This window comes from Cricetulus griseus, chromosome 4 (assembly GCF_003668045.3).
Source record: "Cricetulus griseus strain 17A/GY chromosome 4, alternate assembly CriGri-PICRH-1.0, whole genome shotgun sequence".
NCBI classification, from domain to species: Eukaryota; Metazoa; Chordata; class Mammalia; order Rodentia; family Cricetidae; genus Cricetulus; species Cricetulus griseus.
In genome coordinates this window covers 130,394,482-130,405,532 of record NC_048597.1, presented here as the reverse complement: position 1 = coordinate 130,405,532, position 11,051 = coordinate 130,394,482, and the positions used below count along the sequence as shown (strand labels likewise).

The following is an 11,051-nucleotide window of genomic DNA, read 5'->3' as shown; positions in this document are numbered from 1 at the left end:
CACAAATGCAGCCCTACCGAAAGCAAAAACTCCAACCCAAGGAGGTTAGAGATACTCAGGAAAGCACAGACAATAAATAATCTTACACTAGCAAACACTAAAAAAATGAAACACACACACCACTACCACCAAAAAACAATAGGCATCAACAAACACTGATCATTTATATCCCTTAATGGACTCAACTCACCTATAAAAAGACACAGGCTAACAGAAAGTATACAAAAACAGGATCCATCCTTCTACTGCATACAAGAAACCCAAGTCAACTTTAAAGACAGACATTTTCCCAAAGTAATGGGTTTGGAAAATACTTTCCAATCAAATGGACCTAAGAAGCAAGCTGGTGTATCTATCTATTATCTAACAAAAATAGACTTCAAATCAAAGGTAATCAAAAGAGATGATGAAGGACATTTTATATTCATCACAGGAAAAATTCATCAAGAAGAAGTCTCAATCCTGAACATATTTGCTCCAAATATATGATATGCATAGTCATAAAAGAAACATTAATAAAACTCAAATCTCACATTGAACCACACACACTAATAGTGGGAGGCTTTAACAACCCACTCTCACCAGATGACAGGTCTGACAGACAAAAACATAAAAGAGAAATAATGGAGCTAACAGATGTTATGACTCAAATGAACTTAACACACATTTATAGAATATTCCACCCAGACACTGAAAAATACAGCTCCTTCTCAGCACCCCATGAAACCTTCTCTAAAACTGACCACATACTCATTTGCACAGCAAATCTCAACAGATCCAAGAATTTGGAATAATTCCTGTATCTCATTGGATCACCATTGCTCAAAGTTAGAACTCAACAACACAAATTCTAGAAAGCCTACATATTCATGAAAACTGAATAATGTCCAACTTAATCTCCACTGGATCAAGGAAGAAAGAAAGAAAGAAAGAAAGAAAGGAAGGAAGGAAGGAAGGAAGGAAGGAAGGAAGGAAGGAAGGAAGGAAGGAAGGGAGAGAAAGAGAGAGAGAGAGAAAGGAAGGAAGGAAGGAAGGAAGGAAGGAAGGAAGGAAGGAACAAATTAAAAACTTCATAGAATTCAATAAAAATGAATACACAGCATAACCAAACTTATAGGAAAACATGAAAGCAGTGTTAAGAGGAAGGCTCATAGCACAAAACACCTACATAAAGATGTAACTGAAGTTTTTCTTTCCAGCCTGGTTCCACAGCTGCCTTGCCTCAAATAAGCACAGGGAGGCTATATTAGTTATAAAAGTGTTGGCCGATGGCTAGGGATTCTTAATGGCTAGCTCTCTCTCAATTATTAACCCATTTCTATTAATCTATGTATTTCTATGTGGTCTTGGCTTACCAGGGAATGCCTGGACCTGTTACTCCTTGGGCAGCTACTTGGCATCACCTTGCAGTCTTTCTCTGCCTACCTTTCCCTGAATTCTCATCTCCTAGTACTGCCTATCTTCATGCCTACATTGGGCAGTGTTTTATACATCAATCAGTAAGAGAAACATATATACAGAAGGATATCTTCCATCATCAAGTCAAGATGTTACAGAAATCCCACAGTAACAAGTTAACAAAACACCTGAAATATCCACAACAAAAGGAAGCAAATTCACTCAGGGAAAGTAGACAACAGCAAATAATCAAATTTAGGGCTAAAATTAATAAAATTGAATTGAAGAGAAAAATATAAAGAAACAATAAAACAACAAGTTGGTTGTTCGAGAAAAATCAACAAGATAGACAAATCCTATCCAAACTAAAAGGCAGAGTGAGACTATCTGAATTAACAAAAATAAGAAATGAAAAGGGAAAAAAACAGCCACTCAGGAAATCAAGAGGATCATCATGTAATACTTTGAAAACCTGTACTACACAAAACTGGGAAATGTAAAGAAGTGGACAAATTTCTGGATAGGTACCACATACCAAAATTAAATCAAGACCACATAAACTAATTAATTAGACCTATAATGCCCTAAGGAAATAGAAGCAGTCATCAAAGTCTCCCAACCAAAAAAGCCCAGGGCCAGAGGGTTTCAAGGCAGAATTCTACCAAAATTTCAAAGAAGAGCTATACCTATTCTCAAATTTTCTCCACACAATAGAAACAGAAAGAACATTGTCAGACTCCTTTTGTGAGGCTACAGTAACCCTGATACCCAAACCACACAAAGATAAAACAAAGAAAGAGAATTACATACCAATCTCCCTTATGAACATTGAGGCAAAACTGCTCAATAAAATACTGGCAACTGAATCCAAGAACACCTCATAAAATCATCCACCATGACCAAGTAGGCTTCTTTCCGGAGGTGCAGGGATGGTACAACGTACAGAATTCTTTCAATGTTATCCACCATATAAACAAACTGAAAGAAAAAAAGCACACAATCATCTCACTAGATGCTGAAGAAGACTTTGACAAAATCCAATACCCCTTCATAATAAAGGTCTTGGAGAGATCATGAATAACAGAAACATACCTAAACATAATAAAGGCAATATTCAGTAAGCCGACAGCCAACATCAAACTAAATGGAGAGAAAAAAATCAATTTCACTAAAATCAGAAAGAAGACAAGGCTGTCCACTCTCTCTTATTTTTTCAATAAAGTACTCAAAGTTCTAGCTAGAGCAATAAGAAAAAAGGAGATCAAGGGGATAGAAAATGGAAAGTAAGAACTTAAACTATCACTATTTACAGATGATATGATAGTATACATAAGTGATAACAAAAAATCTACCTGGGAACTCCAATAGCTGATAAATACCTTCAATAATGTAGCAGGATATAAGATTAACTCAGGAAAATCAGTAACCTTCCTATTTACAAACGATAAAATGGCTGAGAAAGAAATCAGATAAACATCAGCCTTTACAACAGCCAAAAATTGAAAATATCTTGGGGCAACAAGAAGAAAAAAAACAGTAAGACAAGAGTGTTAAGTTCCTAAAAAGAGAAATTGAAGAGGATACCAGAAAATGGAAAGATCTCCTTTGTTCTTGAATAGTTAGGGTCAACATAATAAAAATGGCAATCCTACCAAAAGTAATCTACAGATTCAATGCAATTCTCTTCAAAATCCCAACACAATTCTTTACAGACCTTGAAAAAACAATATTCAAGTTCTTATGGATAAACAGAAAAACCAGAATAGATAAAAACAATCCTGTACAATAAAGAACTTCTGGAGGCCTCATCATCCCTGACTTCAATTTCTACTATAGAGTTTAGTAATAGAAACAGTTTGGTATTGGCATAAAAACAGACAGGTGGATCAATGGGATCAAATCAAAGACCCTGATAGCAATTCACACACCTATGAACACCTGGTTTTTATTTCAAAGAAACAAAATGGTACAATGGATAAAGGACAACTTCTTTAATAAATATGGCTGGAATAACTGGATGTTAAAATGTAGAAGACTGGAAATAGATCCATATCTATTGCCATGCATAAAACTCAAATCCACCTACATTGAACCAGATAGAAGAAAAAGTGGCAAGTAGCCTGGCATTGGCACAGGAGACCACTTATTAAATCAAACACCATTAGCACAGTTACTGAAAGCAACAATCAATAAATGGGACCTCCTCAAACTGAATTGTTACTTTGAGGCAAAGGACACTGTCAATAAGAATGGAAAAACATCTTCACCAACTCCGCATCTAAAAAAGGGCTGATCTCCAGAATTTATAAAAAATATCAAGAAATGAGACATCAAAATACAAAATAACCCAATTGAAAATGGGATACAGTGCTAAACAGAGAATTCCCTGCAGAAGAATCTCAAATGGCCAAAAGACTTTTAAGGAAGTGCTCAACATCCTTAATCATCAGAGTAATGCAAATCAAAGTGATTCTGAGATACAACCTTACACCTGCCAGAATGGCTAAGATAAAAAATACTGAGGACAGCTTTTGTTGGAGAGGATGTGGAGTCAGGGGAACACTCCTCCACTGTTGGTGGGTGTACAACCTTGTCCAGCTATTTTGGAAATCAGTATGGCAGTTTCTAAGAAAAAACGAGAATCAATCTACCTCAAGATCCAGTGATACTACTCTTAGGCATTTACCCAAAGGACATTAAATCATACCACAAGAACATTTGCTCAACAGTTTTCATAGCAGCAGCATTTTAATAATCTAAATCTGGAAACAACCTAGATGCCCCTCAACCAAAGAATGGATAAGGAAAATGTGCATTTACACAACAAAATATTACTCAGTTGTAAGAATTGATGACCTCATGAAATTTGCAGGCAAATGGGTGGAACTAGAAAAACACATCCTGAGTGAGGTAACACAAACTCAGAAATAAAAACACTGTATATATTTATTCATAAGTGGATATTAGATGTAAAGCAAAGGATAACCAGACTGTAATCCACAGCTCCAGAGAAGCTTGGTAATTAGGCAGACTCTAAGAGGGATGCATGGATCACCCTCAGAAGGGAAATTACATGAGATCTAAGGGACAAACTTGGGGCCGGATGGTGGAAATGGGGAGGGAAAACAGGATGGGAATAGGAGTGAAACACATGGCTGGGGTGAGGAGGGATGCAGTGGAAGAATAATGAAATATACATCTTAATAGAGAGAGCCACTATGGGCTTAGGTGCTAGGGTAACTCCCAAGAATCCACAATAAGGACCCCAACTAACACTCCTAGCAATAGTAGAGAGGATGCCTGAACTGGGCTACCCCTCGGATCAGGATGATGGATATCCCAACTTTTGTCATAGAGCCCTATTCCAGGAATTGATAAAACCAGACACAGAGATACACAACCGAGAACCAGACCGAGCTCCAGCAATCCGCTCAAACAGTGGGAGGAAGGGATATTTGAGCAAGGAAGGTCAAGATCATGATGGAGAAATCCACAGAAACAGATGAACCAAGCTTGTGGAAACCAAGCTCTAGAATTACAACTGTGGAGACTCCAGGGGACAGAACTATGCCCTGTGTATTTGGGAGACAGTTGTGAAGCTTGGACTAGCTGAGGGGCCGCTGGCAGTAAGACCATGCTATAAACATGGTACATGAGCTAGCTTACTGGAACCCATTCCTTTGGATGCCATGCTCAGAGGCAGTTGGACCACGATATTGTCTCAGTACATGAGTTATCTTATTAGAGTCAACTCCCCATGGTAGGATGCCATGCATAGTCTTAATGCATGGGAGAGGGGCTTGGCCCTGCCCCAACCTATTGTACCAGACTGTGTTGACTCTTCAAGGGAGCCCTTGCCCATGAGGAGTGGACTGGGGATGGGCTACAGGGGAGGAAGGGAATGGGAGGAGGCAAGAAGGGTCGGAGGGAGAACTGCTGTTGGAATGTAAAATGAAATTAAAACTTAAAAAGTGGAAAGAAATGTAGTATCAATTTAAACTGAGAATTCTCAACAGAAGATTTTCAAATGGATAAGAAACAATTAGCCAGATGACCAAAAGGAACCAGAAAACTAAAAAAGGTTTATCTGTACAAAATGACAGAAATTGTAATTTTCCCCAGTCGCACAAAGAATTAGATACAAGGGTATCTGTGAATACGGATCATATCCAGCAGCAAGGATCTCCACATGGAAACGAAAATCTTTCAGAAGAGTCTGGTAGCTGTCAATACTATACTTACAAAAGTACTGAGCAAACTACATTCAGCATTGTGGGAGACTGGCCCTCTGTCTTTAGCTCAAAGAGAGCACAGATTGAGAATACAAAAAGCTGGCTTAAATGAACCCAACGTAGAATTTGGAACTAATGACAACATGGGTGAAATATCCTTATATCCCACACATGAGGCCTATTGGGGCACAAGTCCTGAAGAACTGAAATTGCTGGATTCCACCCTTTGAAGATCTGAGAGGCTGCCTCATAAAACAACTCATAAGAATCAGACTTCCCTGAGTAAAACTCTACCTTGCCAGCACACACTGCCCCTTCCTTTTTCCAGTAGTGCAGCCGTTCTTCCTGGAGTCATGGGACTTCTGTCTCTAGCAGTGGGAGTCTCTGGGGTAGACACAAGCACATGTGCCCAGACTGAGCCTCAAGATTTTGCTCTTTTGTGCAAACTAGAAAAGAATAAAATCAGTGTTTCAGATTCTGTTAGAGTACTAACAGGAAAGTTAGATAGGTTTAAGCCAAAAGATTTTCCTGGTGATACCAAATTAAATGTTCAAGAAGCAATTCCATATGGAGTAATGCATGATAAAAGTACGTATGTGGAAGAAAGTGAGCTTGCCAGTGCTGAGGAGTCTGAAAATCTTAACATCCTTTGTAAGCTATTTGGATCATTTTCCTAGAAGTCCTGAAAGATTTATATGAGAGATGTAATAAGGATATTATTTGGGCCACAAGCCTTTTGTTGGATTCTGAGACTAAATTATGTGAGGACACTGAGGTTGAGAACCCCCACAAATGTTATGATGAGTCACAAGTTGGGCCATTTTCTATGGGGTTGAATTTGAAGGAAATTATTGGCCACAGAGGAACCTCTGAAGATTCTAACTCTTCTGTGTCCAAGTTTAATCCTGGGGTTGATGTCAGGAACGCTAACACACAGTCTGCTGGTGGTGCAGGAAAGGGGAGCTTAAAACAGGAAGAGATAAGAGCTATAGATCCTGAAAACCCCAAATTAATAACCAGAATATTTCCCAATGCTGCTGTCAATGCAAAGAATAGTAATGAAATAGTTCGTAATAGTCGTGCTGAATTGTCAGGTGCATACGACTATAAGCACTCTCTTCCACTTACTCCAAAATCTAATGTCTTTCAAAATGTTAGTGAAATGGACAAAAATCTAGTAGCCACAGAGGGTAGATGCAGTATTCATTCTTTTTAAAATTTATCTGATATTATAAACTCTGCAACAAACACTTCAAATCTTGAATTAAATGAAGTTTATCTTACTGGCTCTTTGGAAGCAAAGAAAAATGAAAATCTTCCTTCGGATTATGTGAAATTTGGAAACATGGAAGAATTTATCAATGAATATAAACAGGAAATGGAGAAAATTCTAATGCCAGGAACAAGTTTGTCAGCTGGAGTTAGTGAAGAGAATAAAACTGAGGTAGTGAATCCCACACCAATGATGGCCAGATCTCTGACCATAGACTGTCTGGAGTTGGCGTTACACCCTGAGCTGGCTTTCCAACTTAATGAATTATTTGGCCCAGTTGGTATTGATTCAAGGTCTCTAACAGTTGAGGATTGTGTGGTTCATATAGATCTGAATCTGGCTAAAGTGATTCATGAGAAATGGAGAGACTGTAATGGAGCAACAGAGACAGGAGGAGGAGGTGTCTTGTGGCAAGTGTGTGCAAGGTGATTCGCTGGCTGGACCTGCTGTTCTTGATAATTCTGAGCAAAAATCATCTCAGAAAGGCAAAAAAAATCATTGAAGACTTTAGCAGCACCTGAGACACCAGATACCTGGAACACTCAAACAAAAAAAGTTTCACTGAGAGAAATAATGTCATAAGAAATCGCCTTACAGGAGAAAAATGATTTGAAAAGGGAGACACATATGTTTGAAAAAGACTGTGCCACTAAATTAAAGGAGAAGCAGCTCTTTAAAATATTCCCAGCCATTAACTAAAATGTCCTGGTGGACATTTTCAAAGATCACAACTATTCCCTGGAACACACGGTACAGTTTCTAAACTGTGTTCTTGAAGGAGAAGCTGTGAAAACAGTCGTAGCTTCAGAATGTGTTCACCAAAATGAAAATATCTCTTCTCATACTGCACCAAAACCAAAAGATAAAAAGGCAAAGAAACCAAGCGAGAAAGACGATATCTCAGGTGACTTGTCTTTCCAGGATTTTGAGTGCCCTGAGTATGATGACCACAGGGCAGAGGCTTTCCTGCACCAGCAGAAGAGGATGGAGTGTTATAGCAAGGCCAAGGAAGCCTACTGCATGAGGAAGAAGAATGTGGCCACCTTTTATGCCCAGCAAGACAGTCTTCATGAGCAGAAGATGAAAGAAACCAACCACCTTGCTGCAGTGGAAATCTTCGAGAAAGTCAATGCCTCTCTGTTGCCTTAGAATGTCCTAGACCTCCATGGACTTCATGTGGATGAATCGATAGAGCATCTGATGGCAGTTTTAGAGAGGAAAATAGAAGAATTTAAGCAGAATGGTGGTAAGCTCTATCTTTCTGTGATTACGGGGAGAGGAAACCACAGCCAGGGAGGAGAGGAAATCAAGCCAGCTGTACTTAAATACCTCACAAGCCACAGCTTCAGATTCTCTGAAATTAAGCCTGGGTGCTTGAAAGTCATGCTGAAGTAAAACTTAAAAGCCCTTGACTGAGAGGCAAGAAGGTTTATAGGCTGAAATTGGTTTTATCTGCAGTAATTCGTCAATTCTACTCTCAAATGTGTTTTATTAGGAATGTAAAACAAGAAAAAAATGTTTTTCTGAATTCAAGGAAAGTGTTTATTTTCTGAATCAAATGCCAATCTATTACTTATTAAAACATTAAAAAGAATTTGTATTGGTTGCAAAAATCTCTAAAAAAATTATCACCTGCAGTTTGAAAGTCTTAAGTTCTCTAGTTTGTTCTTAGGGGAAAACCCCAAAACAAAAACAAAATTGCTGCTTTGGAATTAACCGTTTCACATTTAGAAATGTCCTGTAAAGGTGTATGAGGGGCAGTGTGCTTTGAAACCAGGTTCCTGGCTCTCAAAGGACTGTGTTAAAAGCAGTAAAGGAGAACACCAGAGTCTTTGTGCTTTTGAAGCCTAACACAGAGTGGCTTGACTTTGCAGTAGTGTGCAGATGGGCTCACACTTGGTTGTTCTTTCCCATGACTCTGATCTTGATCCCTTCCCTTCTGGGCTGTTCAGAGCCATGCATTTTCTGGGAGGAAAGCTGGGTCTGAGACTGACTTTCAGTCTCATAGTTTCCTCAGATAGTAGACATTTCAGAGAAGGAGAAATCCTTATGGGACTGTTTGTGGAGCTGTCAGTGGCTACAGACAGTGCTAAATGGCTGGTTTATACTTGAGACATCATTTCTAAGCTATTCTAAGTCAAAAATCCTATTGCCTTAAGTGTGAAAACATTTTTGGTATAATTGTAAAGAAACCCTTGTAATTAGGAAGATTTTTTACCTTTTCTTTGAAAAGGAGCCAACTTTCTGAAAGAAAAGTCTCATTAACTTGTTGGGCTAGTGTCCTGTTAGTATGTATATTCTCATTTCCTTTATACAGACTTGTATGGTGAAGTGTAATTTTTCTATGAGACAGTAATTAAAATAAATTTAACTTTGGGTATACAAAGTATTTTTAACATATACAGTGTTTGCAAACAATTATGTTGCTTTTTATTTAATTTACAAAATCACCTTCATCAAGAATGTGGCATTGTCCTGACAGAATGAGCTCCCAAAGAGCAGACTTGGTAATGGGAATAAAACTCAAAACCAAGTTCTTATGTCTTGTAAATCATGCTTTTAAAAGAAGAGCCTTACCATTGAATTTTATTTCCATAAAAACAAACATCTATGTTTATTATCTACAAATGGTTGGTGATTACTGATATTCAAGTATTTATATTTTTAGACTTGTAATAATTTGTTTTAAAAATTGCAGTAGTTTATCACACTGTTTTTGGTAATGCTCAGCAGATATATATATATATATATATATATATATATATATATATATTCAGTTCCTTTTACAAGTTAGTACAAAAACCATAATCAGTAGTTAATAAAGTCAGCTAATTTCTGTTCTCAAGTTAATACGATATAAAAAATAAGGAACAGTATTAAACCTAGAATAATTGGAGTGTGTGCAGCTGCATACTCATTTTCTGTGTTTTATATTTTTTCACCCTTTTTCAAAATGTCACATTTGAGTATTCCAGATAGACTTACTATCTTACTGTGATAATAATTAATAAGGGAGAAATGAGAAGAAGTACAAGTGTGGCTCTCTGTGGTTGGAGGCCAAGGGAAAGCAGCTGTTCTGATGCTGTGCCCGGCCTAAGTCTGAGAAGTCTCATAGTAACCTAGTACAGACCTTGAAGTCAACCAGAAACTCAAAATCCTTCTGCCTTACACTCCTCAACCCAGTGAAGAAAGAGAATTGATAGAGACACTACAGTGACAGAGCAGCCGGGCCAGGGCTCTCATGACCATTTTCAATTCATTTCCTGGTTCCTGTGATGCCATTTGAGTGTGTTTTCTGACATTCATTACTTGTTCATATATTGCTGTTACTTACGAGTTGAGGTTTTTTTCTGTTTATTAGTTGTTTTTCAGTATCATCCATATTATAGAGTGGAAACTGGGGCTAATATCATTTGTATTCTAAAATATATGGAAAAGAAAAGCTTCCAGTTCCTCTGGGTGGTTTCCTGTCCTTTGTTTTAGTCTTTTTCTCTTTAAATTCAAGTGTTCTGTTCACTTTAGAAAGACATGTGTAATGACAAAGTTATTTCTGCACTGGCAATTGGTAACTTTTGAAACTAAAGAAATTGTTCTGAAAATGTTTTAACTGCTCTCAAGAAAATATATGAAATGGACAAAAATAATGTGTTTTTTCTGAGTGCTTTTCTGTGTGCAACGAGGTGATGTTTGATAATGCTCTGTGCATGCTAAATGTTGCTTATTCTTAATTACTTGTAAAGAAAACAGATTTAAATGTCTGTGTGGCCAAAACCAAGTGCCATTTAAAGGGAAAGGAAGTCAATGTAGAATGTATGTTAATGGTGCTTATTTTTAAGGTGTAATTTATGATTACAGTATTACTTGGTGCCTCTTTACAGAACGGAATAGAGAAGCAAGGCTAGAACATCTGTGTCCTAACACCTCGTGACCTCAGTTAGGTGATGACGAAGTTCCTTCATTGTGTCCTTCACAGTCAAGCAGTTGACTTCGTAATGAACCTGTTGTTATTGTTGAGTTTACCCCACATGTCTCATTAATGTGCCACATTGCAGCTAGCAGTTGAAGAATAGACTAAGCTGCTAAGACAGCATTAGAAGCAACTGTTTTTTATTTGTACTATGAAAATGTGATTTTTGCTGTCAAGTCTA

General features: G+C 37.7%; 1 pseudogene; it reads left to right on the top strand.

The window, feature by feature from the left end:
- The first annotated feature begins 4,694 nt into the window (after positions 1–4,694).
- Positions 4,695–8,298, top strand: LOC100772296 (annotated as a pseudogene).
- Positions 8,299–11,051: the final 2,753 nt, after the last annotated feature.